This window comes from Athene noctua, chromosome 2 (assembly GCF_965140245.1).
Source record: "Athene noctua chromosome 2, bAthNoc1.hap1.1, whole genome shotgun sequence".
Lineage (NCBI taxonomy): Eukaryota > Metazoa > Chordata > Aves > Strigiformes > Strigidae > Athene > Athene noctua.
This window is the reverse complement of record NC_134038.1, coordinates 71264773-71283834: the sequence shown is the minus strand read 5'-3', so window position 1 is coordinate 71283834 and position 19062 is coordinate 71264773. Positions and strand designations below refer to the sequence as shown.

At 39.1% G+C, this 19062-nt stretch overlaps 1 protein-coding gene across 1 annotated transcript in view; it reads left to right on the top strand.

Annotated features, from left to right (window-relative positions):
• LOC141957617 (poly(rC)-binding protein 3-like) overlaps window positions 1–19062 on the top strand; it is a 543962-nt gene that overhangs the window by 348991 nt on the left and 175909 nt on the right. The window contains exon 3 of the mRNA XM_074899407.1: window positions 892–992. The gene's annotated coding sequence lies outside the window, so the exon portion shown is untranslated. The remainder of the gene's footprint in view (window positions 1–891; window positions 993–19062) is intronic.

Sequence of the window (19062 nt, the reverse complement as noted above, 5' to 3'; positions counted from 1 at the left end):
TTCCCGGCAGAACACAGGGAGAAAATATGATAGAAAATTTTACAAGTTGAGATACAGACAAGGAGATAACTCACTAATTACAATCATGGGAAAAAAAACAGATTTGACTTGGAGAAAATTAATTTTATTTATTGCCAATTAAAAATAAATGAGGATAGTCAGAAACAAAGATAACACTAAAAACACCTTCTCTCTAACACTTCTTTTTCCCAGGCTCAACTTCACTCCTTCATTCCCAACTCCCCTATCTCCTCCCACCACAGTCTGCATAGATGGAAGCGCTGCTCATCTCCCAGTCTTTCAGTTTGATTTCAATTTGTAGAGCTGAGATGGCTCATTGACTCAGTCAACTGTCTTGTACGTTAAGGACAATTGGAAGTTACAAAGCTGTACTTGAAATAGGGAATAACATCGTGAGTACAAAGGGCCATACTCAGCTATTAGATCACAAATAAGGATAAGGAGGCTAAATGCATGAACTAGCCTAAAAGATAGTCAACAAACTCTAGTCAATTTTGAAAGACTCTTAGGGACATGACTTTATGTGCCTGTTTTGGAAAGTCATTTACTCCAGCATATTGTTTTATTAAACCAGAAAGGACCGCTTTCATTTTCACTGTTCTCTCACAACTGGAACAGCTTGGAAATGTGGGTATGCAAGAGAATAAATTCAGTAATTGCTCTTCTTGTTCTGATTCCCTGTGCACTCCAGGAAGCCTGATTTGAGCAGTTCAACTTGTAGAAGCCCATAAACTCTCTGAAGATTCAGTGGTGGAATAAAGAAATATTTTATGAATGAATAACCCCATAAAATGGGAAAGGAAGTTATTTTGGACAACTTATTTTTTAGTATTTGATAATTACTAAGTCCTTGATTATTCTTCTTTTCAGAACATACTCAACACCTTTAGATATCTTCCTTGAGACCGCAGAGTGACTGTGAAAACTGACCAACAGCAGCAGTTTTCTAAATATCACTGGTCTTCTGACAAGTAAGTTCTTCATTCTGAGTTTTGTTTTCTTCTCTGTATTCCTGACTAGTATTTTATCCTTGTACTTATTATACAGACTACCATATTCATTTTCTGGGCCAACAGAATATGAGTGCAAATTGAATAGTATGACAGTGATCTTAATCTTTCCCAGCTAGACTGAAACCTATCAATATTACAGATATAACTGAGATGAAGTACTGGCTCACCTTATTATTCCAGTTCTAATGCTAGTGGGACTGTAGTCATATCTCCGGATGTTTTGGGGCTTTCTCCCAAAATGGGAGAGGTTAAATGGTTAAAACCTCTTTTCTGTCACTAGAATTGTGTGGCATTGGAGTCAGGAAATACTTATCCATTTGCAGCTGGGCTCTTCTTTTACCTCTTGGAACCCTCCAGAGGTTACTCATTGTGGTAAATGGGACCCTAAAGTTTTCCAGGATTCACATGGATATAAACCCCATCTTCATATGCCCCCTTTGCTCACTTAGTCTCCTGTGCATCCTTTGCCTGACTTACTCTTTGAAATGTTGAACTGCTTAGTCTCAAACTTATATTACATCAGGAATTTGCTAACACTGCATCTAAATCAGTACCTTATGCAGTGCAGTCCACCTGGTACAGCAGGAATACCAGAATACCCTTTAATACAACTTGTTTCCATAACTACACTTATTATCTATATGGCAGCAATACATGTCTCACTTTCTCCCACTGACTCTGCATTGTTTTTCTCAAGTTCTCCTGCATTCCCCAAAATTTAGACCTCTGACTGCCATTAAACTTTTTCATGTCTATCCAGGCTTGATACATACCACCCCAAAGGTAAACTGATGTAAAATGGGGGAACTCAAGTCTTGAAAAGGGTCTTCAAACTTTATTCTTCTTCCATAATTGTTAGATTTCCTGGAATCTGTTGTGGTTATACTGGGAAATGGGAAGAGGAAGTTGTCTGATCCTTGGCTTCTAAAGGAACAAGAGAAAACTTTTTTCAAAGTTTTTTTAAGCTTTTAAAAGTAACCTACAAGTTGATACTCCTCCCAATCTGAATAAAGCCCAAGGTGAAAACTCTGAGACAAATATAATGACAGTATATCTCAAAAATAGCAGAGATTTTATAAAAAATAAAAATAAAAGTATTTAACAATTTGAAAGTTCTTACTGGACTTAGGAAAAGGAAGCTGGAAGAATTTGGAAACCATTGGAAATGATAGTGTCTGAGGATAGCCTCTACAGTTAGAGGCAAGAGTATTAGAAAGGCTAGTAGGATCAGGAAAAGTGGAGAGGAAAAAGAACAACTTGTTTTGGAAGGGGGAGGAAGAGGATCCTTACTAAAAGAAACAGGAAAGAAAGCTCCTTTCTGTTCAAGCCTTGTTGATGGAGAACTTCAGAACTTCTTAAAGTTTTCCTATTCATAATGTTTATAAGAAACTACATTTTAAAACAAAATTATTTCTAAACAATGGAGTCCACTCATCCTAGCTTCTTAAGTGAGGGATATTATATGTCCAGAGACTGCTCCACCAAAATATCAGTGAAGATTCTCATATTGCTACCACACTTCATCTTTTTTTGCAATTTCATATAGCTACTGTAAATATTATGCTATTTGCTTCTTGCTGGAATATATTCCACTTCAGTGTACCCAATGGATTTTATGAAACTCAGTGCCTGGTTACAGGCTGACTCAGCTTTGACGATCATATTTGATTATCCTGTGGACGATAGGTAATGAAATTTTAGGACATCATCACTTTTTGCCACAGCATATTTCTGAGACAAAGATAAAGAAAACACATTGAATTTAAGTCATGCAGTATCTAATATTTCATGACCTTGTATATCGTAATTAAGCAAGTTTAGTTACCAGAAGTCTCCAAAATAAAAGACTCCCAATGTATTATTACATATTAAAGAAGAAAAAATTACATAAAAATATGTAACATTTAATAACTGCTCACATAAATTAGCAAAAATACAGGAACAAAAATCTTTGGATTGCATTTATTAGAAGCTACAGATTGACAACCTGAAATTTCAGATTCTACACAAGCAGATGAAGTTGTAAGACTTTCCCCTGTTTCCATTGTTTTTACACATGCAAAACCAGCCTCCTTCCTTCTTATTGCTTGCTTGGTTGCTTTTCAGGTGTTTTGGCTATAAGCACATGGCAAAACTTTTGAGTCTTATATGGGCTCTGAAAGGAACACAGGGTCACGACTTGGATTTCTCTCATCCCAGAAAGCAGATGTACTGAGTACATCACTTGTTACTAAGTGATCTCTCTTCTAATTATCTGCACTTCTATGTGGTTCACTTTCTTATCTGGACCATAACATGTCAGAGATGTGTATAACAATAGAAGCTTCCACATCTACTTAATTGACCATTCACTTGGATTTTGCTAAAAGAAAAGACAGGCTAGAGTCAACAGCTTCAATCCTTCTTGGATTTGTCTCTAAGATGCAGTTTGGAAGCTCTGTCCTGTTTACCATGAAAAGCAGAATGTAAGGAAGCTGACACCATTTGACACAATTAATTCAAACCGAACAATTGAATCACTCTATCTCTGTGGCATTAAGCATATCAGGACTGTGCACACACCTGATTTATCACTTCATCAACCCAGGAAATAAATAATAAATAGTGATTCAATCTAAATGGAGAAAAGGGAGGGTTTCATTTTGAGATGGGGTTGAAGGGTGGCAAAGAGAGTCCATTTGTGTTTAGGTAGATTAATCAATTTTAAATAAGAACATTTTATTTCAAGGCAGATGTTACAAAAGCAAAGGAGAAGGATAGGCAGGTTCACAGGATAGACAGAAGTAGTGGAGGTCATATCTCCTTTTATTTTGTAGTACAGAATTGTAATAGTCACAGGGTCAATTCCTTCTTCTACTAAGTAGTACTGGAACCCAAATCCCTCACCTCTGCTTGTACTACCTTTTAGCTACCTTGACTCTACAATATTCCCAAGCAAATTGTTAGAGTTTACTTCAGTCTCTTCAGTTTTCGGATACAAAATTAACCCTACACAGCATCAACACAGCACATGGTAAACTAGCACATCCACAGAAAGCACTCAGCATAAGGACTCATAATTGAGGGAAGGTGTTTGTAGTGGGTTTCAACAAGGTTCACAATTTGACATATGTTTTCAGCATTTTTCAGACACTCTGGAAGCTGACAGAATATCACTGTCAATGAAATTTCTAAATGATACAAAGAGTCCAGGCCACTTGCTATAGCAAGCAACCTGGGTTGCTTGGTAACCTCGGTCCATCTATATAAAACGAAATACTGAATTTAAGGCTGAAGAATACTAACTTCATTGAGAGAAAGAGGAATTGTGTTGTAAGGACTCCTAACCTTTGAGGGAAATATTTCAGGAGTCACATCAGATAAACAACTCCAGTGAGAAAATTTCCTATGTAGAATGGGGGTTGTTACTTTGGTTGTGAGTCTAACTTTGGTGAGACTGATGCTAGAAGGCTTCATTTTGGTGTCCATGCTTTAAGAAAGAGTGTTGAAAAAAACCAGAGGGGGTCAGAAGAGGGCCACACAAATCACTACTACACTGAAGGAAATGTCTACAAGATTCAAAGAGCTCAGTCTGCTTTGAACTTTTTTAAAAAAGAGAGACGATTTGATGGCCTTACCATGTGAAAAAGCAAGCAAGAAACGCAATTTAAATCATCACTCTTTCCTTCATGTGTTTATTTTTTAATTAGTTTCCTGAAAAAGGGTTGGTTCTTCTCACTTGATATCATTAAAGTATGCAAAGATTTTCTGCCACAGTGTAGCAGTAAATAATATGTTAGATGACCTCACTTGTTTGATAATTTAGATTGGGAAGTTATTATCTGAACAAGAGTGGGTAATTTCCTTTTACATCATATTTACTTACTTGCTTACAGTATTGTTGACTGGCAGCATAATTCCCATGGTCAAGATGGTGATGGGAGAAAAGTCCCTGATCACTATAATCAGTCCTGTTCCATTGTTGTAGGAATATCATGCACTAGGTTGACTGCTACTTTGTTTACATCTAATGTAAATCAAGTTATGGAATTTAAGAAGTTTGGCAGTACATTGATAAAATTTCATGTTTGATTCTAAATTATTCTATTTTAAAATAAAAATATATATTTAATCTGAAAAAAGTACATCTAGTTTTTTGGGGGTTTTTTTAAAGAGCAAAATGCATTCTGGTATTAAAAAAATAATGCATTCATTTCTATCCAGGCTGCCTGAAGGACAGTGAAAAATGAAGCAAGCAGCTCTACTTTGCATGATTATTTGGAAGCCCTTGAGGTGTTAGAGATGTGACATAGTGGCTTGCCTAAGGCAACAAGTGTGTTACACTTAGATGTTGAATTTTGTATCTAATAAGCATAACAAAAAACCCCAAAATACTATGCATTTTCTTTGTGAAAATAAACAGAATTCTTATCATAAAGAAAACAATTTTTTTTTCTCAATTAGGGAATTTCAGAACCAGATTATACAGACATTGAAAAAGGAGGCATATATTTTTTTGTTTCAGCTTTTAAAGACAAGGTAGCATCCAGGCAAGTATATTCGAGTTCTGTTTGGTAGTGTTAATAAAGCGCTAATTGAAAGCTAACCTTGAAATTGTATAGATCTTTATTTTCCATATATATAATTCCATGTATACCATTAGCAGAATTCGATATATTTCCTAGAAACAGAAGTTACACAATATCAAGAGAAAAGAAGCTAAATATGTATGTGGTCTTTCTGATTTCCTGGAAATGCACCTTGAATCTGAGGTGCCTCTCCATCTCCTTAATGTAAAATTCTGTTCAATAGAGTAATGGATTTAGTTTTGGATATTTTTACTCAGATTTCTAGCAGACTTTCTGCATTACGAAGCTGACTGGTATCGCAGTCTTTGTTATGAAAGAAGGCGCAGGACAATTCAGATGAATGTGGAAAAACTATAAATAAAAACTGTTAGCCTCTGACCTAACAATTGTCCAGTAACAAGTGCAATTATGTAGACAAATGGTGCTGATCACAGTCTTCTTTTTCCACAGCATGGCAGTTGCTCGGTGTAGAGCATTGCTGAATAGATAGATATGCTTTTGATGCTGGCAGGAAGGAATATGCTTGCCCACAGTGAGATAGAACACTCATTGACGGGCCTGACAAGTGTAACAAATAAAGATCTTGGTCATGAAAGATGCTGAACACCTGTGACACCAGTCTTTGCTAATTCAGAGGTCTGCAGGTGAATGCATGAGTGAAAATGAAGGGTCATAGTTACTTGGTTGGGGGGATTGCAGAGGGGACAGCTGAATGAGGAATTCAGTTTTAGGGAGATGAAATGCCAGTGGCACAAAAGGGAAGAAATTCACCCCAGTACAGGCGAGTTAAAATTGTATTCAGGGGTTACCTTTCCTCTCAGAGACTTTGTGCCAGAGCAGGTATTGCCTGTCTTTGCCACTCACACTCGATGCTGAACCCATGAGCAGCACCTCTCCCCCTGCAGCGGTGGGAAGCTCTTCACAGCTCTGCCTTCTTCCCCAGAAATGTGTCTGTGGCCCCTGGCCTGATCCAGGACAGCATTTCTGCTGTGGCCAGGTAGTACCTGGGTACAAGGGATTAGCACTCCCTGTACCTGCTACTTGGGGCAAGTGAAACATCCTGAGCTGCAGTTACACAAGAGTCCCTGCAAAAGGGACCCTTTGCAGGGGTGCTCAGGGCAATAGGAGGAGGTGAGTGGGCAGGGCCTGCTGGGGTGTCAGGTGCCATAATCACTGCTCTTATCCTCACAGTCTCTCTCGTCCCTCAAAGGTCCTATCGACCCATGTCTGTCTAACTTCTGGGAGTTCAGAGGTACCTAAGCTCAGGCTCTTCCTGTTAACATAGAGAAGGAGTACTGAAAGGGCAACCCCTTAAGAGACCCTGGTCCATTTAAGGACTGAGTGGCTCTTGGGATGTGTCTGTTTCTATTGTCAGCTGAAGGCAAATGTTCTTCTGAATTAGGAGCTTTGGTTAAGTGCCTAAAGGTAGACAGGATCACTGTGAACTTCTGTCCTCATTCCTGCAACAACGTGTGTGGTCTCTGCTATTGACAGTGCACAGACAAGCTGCTGCTCCTTCTGCTCCACTCCTGATCTCCAGCAGGCAGAGGGAGCTGAGCCTTTGAGATTTGAGTCTCTCCAGCCTCCTCCCACAGGCACAAATCGTGGATGCCTAGCATCAGCCTTCACAGTGACCACAGGAGCCTGGCCTGGAAGGTCCTTTAATAGGGTCAGCATGACTGTCTCAGCCCTTTGGCTGCAGAACAGGCTAGTGCTGCATCACCCACAACATTAAAAATAGAAGAAATTAATGTCGCTGCAGCTGAGGTTATGGAGTATGTCTGTGACACCCTGCCTCCAGCAGCTCCTTCTGGGGCTCTGGCAAAGAGCTGCAAATTCCTGACAGCCCAAAGAATTTGGGGCAGAGAGCGAGTGTTTAGTGTCTTTTTAAGGAGTGCCACTTCCAAACTATGATTCCCCCATTCTGATATGACAGGGCAGACCCAGTCCAGCTTAAGAGCAGGTCTGGCTAAACACAGTGCTGTGTAGCTCAACATGAATATTATTTTTGTATTGTAGTACTAATAACCAGTTAAAAGATAACGCTTATTAGGCAGATACACATTCTTTGCTTCTTGTCAGGGTACAAATGAGCAAAGAGCCAGAAGTACAGTTCATTAGGAAGGAACCAAGCCATTTAATTATCCTAAGAATACTGTCTTCCTAATTTTTTTCTCTTTCTTTTTCTTTTTTTTTTTTTTTTTGCTAATGTTGTAGTTTTCTTACTATTCACTGAGATTTATGTATTGCAATAAAAATGCAGAGCATCTGTCTCCTGGCCTATCAAGCTTGGAGAATTGAGGGGAAAAAAGAAAAAGAAAATATGCAAAAATAAGGACTATAATATTGAGTTATTTTATGCTGCCATATGGAGTTAAACTGGTTAAACAGAGAGAAGATTTCCATTTCAATTATATTTGTTTTATAATAGAAACTTCCCTTTTCTTCACCCTTCTACTTCCAGAAGGGTCTTATTCAATGTATTCAGTCCTAGCCAAAAGGTCTTGTCCTACAAGAGAGTTCTCCCTCTTCCTGGCACCTCTGGATGCTGTGAAAAGAGTTCTCTTTCTCTGAGACTGAGATCTGTCAGTGGGAAGGTGCAACCCAGGACCAGCTGAGTATCACCATCCCCTCCTGAGGTCAAGTGCATCACCCCTGGGTGCTTCAAAAATTGTGCGAGGAGAGTCATGGGCAATCCCACCAGATGTCCTGGCTCAGGATGCCTACAGCGCTCGGCATCCTGATTGCCTTTCCACTGCATTGTGCCATTAATTTAAATTAATTCAGTCTCTTTGACAGATAGCTCCCTAGATAGGGGACTTTTAGTTTTATATTAAATTACTCAGCCTAGTTATTTAATGTTTGTATATGCATTTTTCATTGTGGACTCTTAACTTTGACAAGATGTTGATGAAGTAAAACATTCTCGAATATGAAGCAGTCAAATGGCTGTTAATTCCAACTGAATTCTGACACTCCTAAACCCAGTAAATAATATGTTTATTCTTAGTTTTGTCTTATGGTATTCAGTGGGAGTTCTTATGGAGTGACATTCAAATCTGTGTGAGTAATGCTCTCCCTGGGCTTCTTTCTGTAATACTGGGAGAGGATCTGCAGGAAGGTTGATGCTATTCCAGATTGTGCTGTGAAGAAATAAGAGACAAAATAACCAGTATGAAAAGCAGAGAAAGGACTCGATCGTAAGGCTACTCAGCTTGGTGATTTCATTGGTTTGGGATCTGAGACCTTCCCTTGCACTGGATAGATGAAGTCAGAGTAGAACCAAGAGCAGCGAATCCAACACTGGAGGAAGATTTGAGCTCTATGAGGAAACGAGTCTCAGACCCCATGGCAGAGAGGTTTATGGAGAGACCACCTGTACTGCAAGAACTGGCTATGAGGACATAAAGGGCCATTTTTCTGCCTTGTAGTATATTTTCATACTTGCTAAATTAAGCTGTGCCTATGTGCCTTTACAAGCACCCTTCTCTCTTCACTTCCTTAGAAGAACTCGGACCAAAGGCAAGCTCCAAGATCTTGCTATTCATAGGAAACAGTGAAGATATTTGAAGAAAAAAACCAAAAAGACTCATTTACTTGCAGGTAAAAGCTCAGAGGAAATAGATTATAAACAGCACAGAGGAAATCTTTAGAGAATATAGCTGCCAATGCTTGGCATACTTTTGCTCAGTGTTTGCAAAGGGAGATTTGGGGCAAAGCTGGAAACACTCAAGAGACAGAGCAGAAGGTGCACGTGTAACATCACGGCAACTCCTGCCAAAACACAGGTCTGTATTCCAAGTGAACAAGCAGTAGAGTTTCTGAGGAAAAAGGAGTAAGAATACCTAAATATCATGTTGCAAAACAGCTACATCACTTTAATTGTAGCTTTTCAAAACATCTAGCCTCAAATAGAGAAGCAGACTCAGAGGTTTCAGACTGTGGATTTCAAAGTATGACAAGGTTGAAAATAATCTGTAAATATTAGTTTAACTTTAATGTTTGTTATCCTTAGTTATTGGTGATGTTTTGTGTGTACTGCCATAGAAAAGGACAGACTAGAGACCTCTAAAACATTACTCTTGTAAGGCAGTAAGAGTGTGCAGATCAAAATGACCAGAAAGGGACTAGGTTAGTCCCCAGCAAACTAAGACCGTGTATTCATTATGCTTGTAATAATGATAATATGTTTTATAACATTACACTCAAGCAATTGTAATTTCAATTTTATGGAGCAAAAAGTGCAATCTCTGAGATTTAAGTAGGGGATTTAATTGACACTGCTTGAAAAATATTAATGGCTGTTCATTAGTAGGTATTGTCTCTCCCCTTATCCTACATGATTGGTTTACTTTAAACTAGCTTTCTGCGTTGTATATAGAATTATTGACAAAAATATGTCTTTCTTCAGCAAATGATTATCTAAATCATCCTTTTATTTACAAGCAGTGCTGTGTCCCTGTGCCCTAAATCTTGCTAGTTGGAAGAGTGGGAGGGAAAGCAATTTAATTAAGTTAACTTTATTGACCCGCTGGAGCTGTTGTTTAATAGCATGGCTCCCTGGAGCGTAGTGCAGGTAAATTGAATGAATGCCACAGAATATCACTTCCCTTCATTGCATATTTCGAACCTCTGCCAGACAGTTTGGGATGAGCAGCCAATCAGGAAAAAGGTTTTTCCAGCCTTGCTGGCGTGGGTGGCATTTCCCATTATGCTCAGAACGAGGTGCAGAGTGTTACCCATGCGATCCTCTGAGTGCATCGAGAGGGATAACTCTGGGATTGTGCGTTGCGCTCAGCTGCTGCACTCGGAAGGCAACTTTGTGGATTGGCTCTTCAGCCATGTATCCAAAATTACCTTTTTATGAAGGAGGAAAACTAGCGTGTGAGTGAATGAAAGTGCTGTGAGTAAACTATTTAATATTAAAACCTCAATAAACTCATTGTGCATGAGAAATCAGAGTCCAGAAGGATAAGAGAGATCTTCTGGAGTGTGCTTGACATTATATACTTGGAAACAAAATGAAAAATTACAAAACTTCTTTGTTGAAGTGTTATTTAATAAAACAAAATCTACAAAGACTTCCACAATGTAGTCTCCTAGATAAAAGTGCTTGCTACTATTTCAGTTACTGCTTCTGTTGTTAAAATCTTTGTCCAAATGTCTTATTAGTCTATAAAATGAGTACAGCATCTCCTCCGCAGCTGACTGGAACACACCCCATTTTCTGCACTCTTTAATACTGACCACTGACTGACAAAAGACAGTATCTCAGTCTGTTTGTTGCACCTGTACTTGCAATCACTTCTTTTAAAAGTCAAGCCAGATCAGCAGTTGTGCGATGTAACAGCAACTTCATACAGCTTTTAACCCTTGTGTTTCTCTGGTTAAAGCTGAGACCCAAAGTTCCAGCCCCACAGCTTTGCTTAAAGAATTAAATACAGCCACTAAGCTAATTTATGTTTTGCCCTGGAAAATAAGAAGAGGTGCAACTTCTCATATTCACTCATAATCAATGTTTTGAATCAGTTCGTGTGTAATTTTTCCTTTTATATGCAAACAGATTTTTCTTGGCTTCAAACTGCTGGTTTTAATTTTAAACACATGAGATAAGAGAAGTGGGTTTGTAAGGGAGGGGCATCATCCTTTCCTGTGCTGCCCAGAATAGCTGAGAGAAGCAGGCACATTTCAAGCATGTAAATCCTTCTTTAGGTCAGACTTGGGTGTCTTTAAACAATCACACTTACAGCATTGCAGCCATGATCACTACCCCCACGGTAGGCATTATGTTGAAGGTGAGACCAGCCATCCTTTAGAACGTAATTTCTCACAACACTGCGTCACCTTTGCTGGAGGCTGGCCCTTGGGGCAATCGCTCTCAGTTCCTCTCCTGACCTTTCTGCCCTCATATGCCACATGCATCCTCAGAAGTGCTGCCATATACTTTTAATATACAAACCAGAACTGTGGTGCAGCCCAGGAAACTCCAGGCACTCCTAACCTGACCCTCTGCTCTGAGCTCTGGTGTAGCACTGAGAGGGGGGAGAGCCACCCTCAGCCTATGATGTGAAGTCCAGAAGTTAAAGCTGCCTTACATTCAGTATTAGATTAACAAGTCTTTTGACTGGTGCTGTGTGTTTGTGTATTTACACAAAAGGATGATGTCTTGCATGAGTAATCCTGAGAAGTTTATTAGCTGATATTCTCCATCTCTCTGTTACTTTGTCTTCATTAAATGTATGTTTTAGCAGCCATTTGCTTGAAGTCCATACTCCCTATCTGTAATATAAGTGCAGTTTCTGTGCTAATGGTTGTGTCTGGGGTCAGAGGCGGGCCTTAGAAAGTAGACTTCCGTGATTTTCAGCTGGTTTTTTGCTCCCCATAGAGTTTTCATTATGACATTTAAAAACATTCTGAAAGCTTTATTGTGTATCTAATAGAATGAGAAGAAAATACACATCCGTGATGCCATCCCACAGTTCCTTCCAAATGCAACAGTCAAATCACACTGAATCATAAGTCACTGTTTTCCTACATAAGAATTCATACTATAATTTTAGCTGAAGCTCTTTAAAGGTGTTAAAATACAAATACGTTATATATACATGAATTTTAGTTTTACTTGATTACAGTTTTAAAGGACTATTAAATCAAGGTTTATAATATTATTTATTTAGTATTTTTAATATTTAACCTAACATGATTTAATTTCTGTGTATATTAATATAAATTAATAAATGTTAGTTGATAGGTCTGCATGGGGCATAGACCTCAATACCTAACACCAATTTAGACTTCCGTGGGTGTTTTTTTTGGTGGCAAAGTTGACCTTAAGCAGCTCGCACTCCTGTCCACAACCTTCCACCTATCTCTGGCTCTTCTCTTCCAATTGTGCCAGTGTAGCTTTTGTAGGACTGAACACTGAACTTGTTTAACAACCTTGGAAAATTACCCATCTCCTTTCTCTTTTTCTCAAGGTCCATTTTAAAGTAGAGCAATGTGCTCACCTGGTTTGCAGTGTAGGCCCCAGATCATCGCTCCAGTGCAACTGAACATGCATCATACGGAAGGGAACTGCTTCAGTTCAGCCAGGCCACAAAAAAGGGTCCATCAAGCTACCACTGGATTTTAAGATATGCTATTTGCTTGATGCTTTGGCCTATAAACTCTGCATAGACAGGCTTAATGTTAAGTACTACTAATGGTATTTTTTCTGAGCCAAATCCTTGCTTTTATCAGTACAGGAGCAACATTTAGGAATAGATTTAGCTTTTGATATTTTAAGGTTTTGTGAGTTTGGAGGGGTTTTTTAATGCCAAGAGCTAGGAAAATGTCTAAATTGGTGCACTTACACCACAGAAAAGTAGTTTATTTATTTGAGGACTGTGCATAAGAAATTTTTACTTTCTATACTTACAAGAGTTTGTTGATTTGCTAGCTGGTTGGTTTAGGTTTGGTTGGGTTTTTTTAAGTACAGTTTACATCAAGTGCATAGAAATAACATATTGCAACTTTATTTTTCCAGATGCTAACAGAAACTTTCCCTGTCACATCTGTTTTCTTTTGGGGTTGGTCTTTCCCACACCTAAGGGACACTGAGGCTGAAGTTTTACAGCTGCAGAGGGATGGCATTTTCTAGGCTCCAGCTGCTCTGCTTAAAGACATTCCTGCTTCCACTGTCATTGCCACCCACCAGTTGGCAGGGCTGCCCCTGTGGGTTTGCTAGCCGAGTGGCTCACGTGATTGCTCCTTCAGCCAAGCCAGTCCAGATTCACAGTTCGCACCACTCAAGCTGAACTGGCTCGTTTTCCCTCAAGCATTTTAGAGGGTGTTCACATAAATCCCTCAGCTGACACAAATATGGGGCAGTGTGGAAAACAGGGAGGAGTGATGTTGTCAAACCGTTATAATATTGTGTGCAAAGTGAGTGTTTGCTGTTCCCCGAGTCTTAAGCACTTTACACACAAGAGAAGGCAGCAGAAGTGGCTGTAGCATGGTTGTGTCCATCAGACTTGCATTCAGGTGTGATGCCAAGCATGCAGCAATATGTAAACCCATATCCAAAGTTTTTTGTTCACACTGATATCTAAACATTCATTCACATTTCCCCCTCCTTTCTAAAGAGTAAAGCTGGCCTATGCTAGCATTTTGAGGTTGATTTTCTTTAACTTCATATTAATTGGTTGTTAATTTATTTAAGTAAATAGAGATCAGTGAGGATGAGTCAAACCTTTGCTACGCAGCAGACTAAAGTTTGGTTTAGACTACAACATAGTCTCTAAGTCAACCAGTTAGAAACGTAAGAATTGATTAGGAGGTGTTCTCAGCAGCTCATGGAGCTTAACCTGGCAGTAGGTAACTAATGCTCCATAATCCCAGCTATGAAAAGGTCTAAGGAGTTTGAAGAGTTTAGTTTGGTAATTTACTAGGAAATCCCTGTTGATTCCTCCAAATGAAAAATTAAGTGTGGGGAGAAGATAACATGGCCTGGACACTTGTGGAGGAACCCAGCTGCTGAACAGGATTGATCAGTCTCTTTTTGTCCTCTGGAGTCAGAAGCCTGTTCCTGCATTATCCAAGCTAATTCTCTACCTTACCGTGTACATACCGTGAAAGGACGACAGCACCATTGTCACAACAAGAAAGGAAGATCCATTCTTTGCTGCAAAGTGTATAGTCAACAAAATTACTGTTTAAATTCTCTACCAGTGGATGACAGTAACCTTTATTAGTGGAACTAACTAAAGAAGTAGGGAAAGAAATGTAATCTCTCAGCTTGGAAGTCATGTATGAGAATTAATTAAACCCAGTGTTTGTTTTCTTAAATAAGGGAGCTTGAATAAAATCACTGAGAGAAACCTTGTGCCCTTGCACACATGCATAGAGTAGCATTTCCAAACCTGACCACAGGAGAAAAGAAGACATTAAGAAAGAAAACTTGTTAATACAAAAGCCAGAAACTCCGAAGGGAACTCCTTAGTACACAGGTATTGGAGGTATTCTGATTCAAGAAACTACTTCAAGAGCACATCAGTAAAGTCAGAGGTGATATGTTAAAGACTTTTATTGATGAATGAAAGGCCAGTAATAAGCAACATCACAATTTCTCCCAGAGAATAGGAATTAAACAGTCATTTTAGTATTTTGTTTTATGATCGTAACTGTCTTCTTCATCCATGATATTAGCTATTCCTTAACTGTCTTCTGCATCCAGGATATTAGACATGAGGAGAGCTACACTTTAGGCCAGGAAACACCCCAAACAGTTGTTATGTGTCTGGATTTTGTGCTTTCTTTCCTTTATGGTCACTGTACCTTTAGCAAAACCATTTACTTCTGTATGTTGTTATTCTTCTTTTGGGAAAGCGGTCAGATAGCATTATGAAATGCCAAGGTATAGCACTGAAAAACCCACTCTGAATTAATGTTGTAAGAATGCACCTCTATGTAATGTTTGTTTATATATATTTTGAACTGGGATATTTAGTAGGTGTTTCTGTAGCAAAGGATTCCAATGCAGTTGCTAGTATAGCCCATGGCAGGAGATGAGTCTGGCTTTACCCTGCTATGCCCACATATGGCTCCACATAGATGCACTAGCTGCTCTGTGGGGTGTTTCCATTCAGCTCTTTGTCAGCCACTGAATTCCCCGCTGAGGATGTCTCCTCCATAGAGATTTACAGACTCACACTCTGCTTGGAGGAACGCAGTTCGCTAAACCAGAGAGTGAGTGTCCATACTGCTCAGCCCTGCCTGTGTGCTAGTGCTTAGGTCAGCATCACAGCAACCCATTCCAGGACTCACAGGGCTGGATTCTATAAATAGTAACCCCTAAATCTACAGTAAGCTGTGCCACCCTATGAAGTGCTTCACATGGCTTTGTACAACAATCAGGGTGTCTGGCCCACACCTCTTGTGCTGTGGACCTATGAACACAGCCAAATAGACAATCTCTGGTTATCCATGCACGCTCACAAAATACGCACAGACATCAAGTAGGAAAGTTCCTTCTGAATAGTCCAGAGAGGCTGATGAATTACGTAAATATTGAACATGAGACACCAAGAAACACACATGGGTGTTCTCAGGGGCCCAGTGCAAAGGCTGAGACACTGCGTTAGGGTACAGTCTAAGGTAGTCCACCAGCACTCTCACTAAGCTTTCAAAACTGTTCTCCTGTTCCTCTTCTATTCCCCACCATTTCTAGGAGCTCAGGGGACCTGTTAGCAGGACAGAACCCTTATTGTGGGTGATGAACTACTTTAAAATTCTGCCTCAGCTTTTATTGCATTGGATTGATTTGCTTTACTTTCCTTTCCATCTCTTTCCTCTTTGTTTTTCTCGAGATGGTTGTTTTCTCTCGGCTGTGGGTAGCACTGCAAGCAGAAGGATATATGTGCATATATGCATTCAGCACCTGTGTCAGGCAACAGGGGTGTGTATTTCTGCATCTTCTCAGCAAGTAGTTTTCCTTCTTCCTTTTACAGATCAATCCCTTGCCTTCATCTCCCTTCAGAGCCAGAGGGTGGTGATGCGTGCAGCTTTGCTTTCTTGAAAGAGAAGGACTGTATTGTTTTCACTATCCAGACAATGGGTATCACCTGCTGTAGGCAGCAGGGGCTTTGAATACATTTTTTAAAGTCAGACACGGGGTGATCTTTTCTTATACTGTATACTGGGTTTATGCATCAGTTCTGCCTTCCCAATTTCAGATGTTATCAGCCTGCATTGACTCCAAAATTTAGAGCAAACTGCTGTTCTTTTCATTCTCATAATTACTGTACTAAGGATATGTATGAGCCTTGAGGATTTACTTTTTCACTCCAAATGAGCAGTGCCGTGAAGTAACAATCCTAAATTATCTACCCTCCTTTCTGAGAGGAGGAAAAGTTACAGCTCACTATCAAGTACTAACAGAATGGAGCTATCTCAGATTCAAGTCAAAAAAAGAAAGTGCAATCGAAATAGTGAATCATTACATTAATCATAATAACATTATGTTTATATGCATATAGAGTGTGTATGTATGTATCTATAGCAAATGTATGTATATATACACACAGACATATGTATAGTAAGCGATATGAATGTTATCTCTTTATTTATCTGCACTTTCTTCTGGAACATTTGCCTTGGGTAAAGCAGTAGGACCCACCCTTTGGTAGTTCAGGTTCAAAGGAGCTCTGAAAACCTTCGCAGTTGGTTCTGTGATGGTTCAAAGCATCAGTACATATTTTAAAAGACTAGTATTTCATGTTAAGAAGCTTGTAATTGTTCATTGGACTTGTGCTGTAAACCAAAACAGAGACGTTTTTAAACTGAACACTATCCAGAGAATGTGACAAGATGTAAAATAAGTAAATAGATAAAAGAATAACTGAAAATTTATCTGGAAGACAGACAAATAAAATTTGAGGTTATGCCGTGGTGATAGTGGATAATTCTACAGAACCTGCTTTTTGCTAACTCTAAAACATGGTTAAAATATGGCTTGCAGTAGCCTTACATCTAAAGCACAATTTCATTACAGGCTGTGCTGGGAAAAGTTACTCATATTATAATTGTTTGACATTTATTGATTTTTCAGTTGAAAAAAAGTCCCATGAGTCAAATTCTACTTACAGTGACATTGGTGTATATTGCTATATTTTGTAGTTTCCTCACATTCCTGATGTGAAAGAGGAGGCCACAACTGTGTGACATTCCTATCCTGATTACCGTAAGATTTCTAGAAAAGTCATTGTTTTTCTAGCCCATGAAATCTAATTCCTGGAAATTGCACTGATTGCCATAAGGAAAAAAAAAAAAAAAAAAAAAAAGGAAAGAAAGAAAGAACAAAGAAAAAACTCCTTAAGTTACCACCAAGTTTTCATGGAGTCAACAAAGTCTCCCTGTTGCCCAGGTGACTTTAAGTGCTGAGACATCTGTCAGCACAGAGGCATCAAGGGCAGAATTACATCCAGGTGTACCAGGACGACGTTTTATTTACATGACCAGTTCCCACTGAAGCCAGGGAAAAGTGTGACCTCATGATACTTGTGAACTTGTATGGAGGCAACACTGCACTAAGAACTAAGAAACTAGTGCCTCTCATTAATTGCCAGAGATTTAAATGTATTTTGTCACATTGCTATCAATCATGTTTCTGTTGCCCTACTTTTACTTAGTGAAAAGAAATTGCTTCAGATTTATTATAACCCAGAGCCTAGCAAGACAAATTTGTCCCAAAATTGTAGAAAATTGACAGATTTGTTCTAAAAGTCCTTCTCTGTGCCTGTACCGAAGAAGTCCTTCTCACTGTTCTTTATGCACTGGACATAATTTTGGACATGCTTGGCAGCTGGGTTATACTTATAACCTGCACTGTTGCATGCTTTGAGGAGAGGCTGAGAGAATGGGTTGAAGGCAGAAGGTCATATTCAGATGGTCTAATTTCCATGTAAGTTCCTGTGTCAGACGCTACCTGAAGCTTTAGAGCCAACTAAGCAGAAAGAATTAGGCACAGAAATTAGTGTCTTTATATAGGCCCTGTGACAATGGCTTATAGTTGGTACATAAGGGATAATATCTAAACGTAAGTAAGCATCATCCAACCACCTTCCTCCTGGACTAGTTCATTTATGCAAAGCACAGTAAATGTAGGAATATCAATAGCAAATTCACAGCTTTATTTGTGCTCTCGATTATCAGTCACAGATTATCATGGTACCCTGACTGGAAACACAAAGTAGCCTGTGAATTTGTGTGTGCTAATAGATTTTCTGTGTTGCAGAATACATATAATTTTGAATAATTTCACTCTCTTCATGAGTATGTTTTCCACTATAAGCAACTAGTCAGTCTTTTAGCAATAATTGTTGATATTTAAAGATATGTGTTATAATCAATATCTGGGAGCTATAACTATTGATTGGGAAAAAACCCCTCCATTGAACTAATTAGCCATTACTACTCAATATGTTTCCATGTGGAATGGGTGCAATTGCCATAATTCTAGTTAAAGAAGCAGTTGCCTACATACTGGCCTATTTAATGGGGTTTACATCTAAGGAAGAAAAATCAAAGAGAAAAATCTAATGTTCTGTCTCTAGATTTTCTACTTTTTATTTTACGTTCCATTCTATGCCTCCATTGTAGCAGAAAAGTAATGCTTTCATGCCTGTGATATCATTGTATTCAGAAGCCCCAGGCCTTGCCTAGTAGAACTAGCTCTGATGAGTAGGTTTAATAATTTTAAAGGCAAATCTAGCACTGAGAGAGGAGGGGAAGAAACACTTTTTGCAAAGTCTGACCCAGTGTAACTTGGTTTATGCATCCAGCAGCCTTCAGTTTCAGGGAAGAGCAAGACCTACTGTTTACCATGGAGCCACTGTTTTGCATGTTGCTTACAGGACCTGTTCTCGGCTAGTCTCTTGACTGCAGGACATTCATGTAATGGAACGGATATTCCCAACATGAAG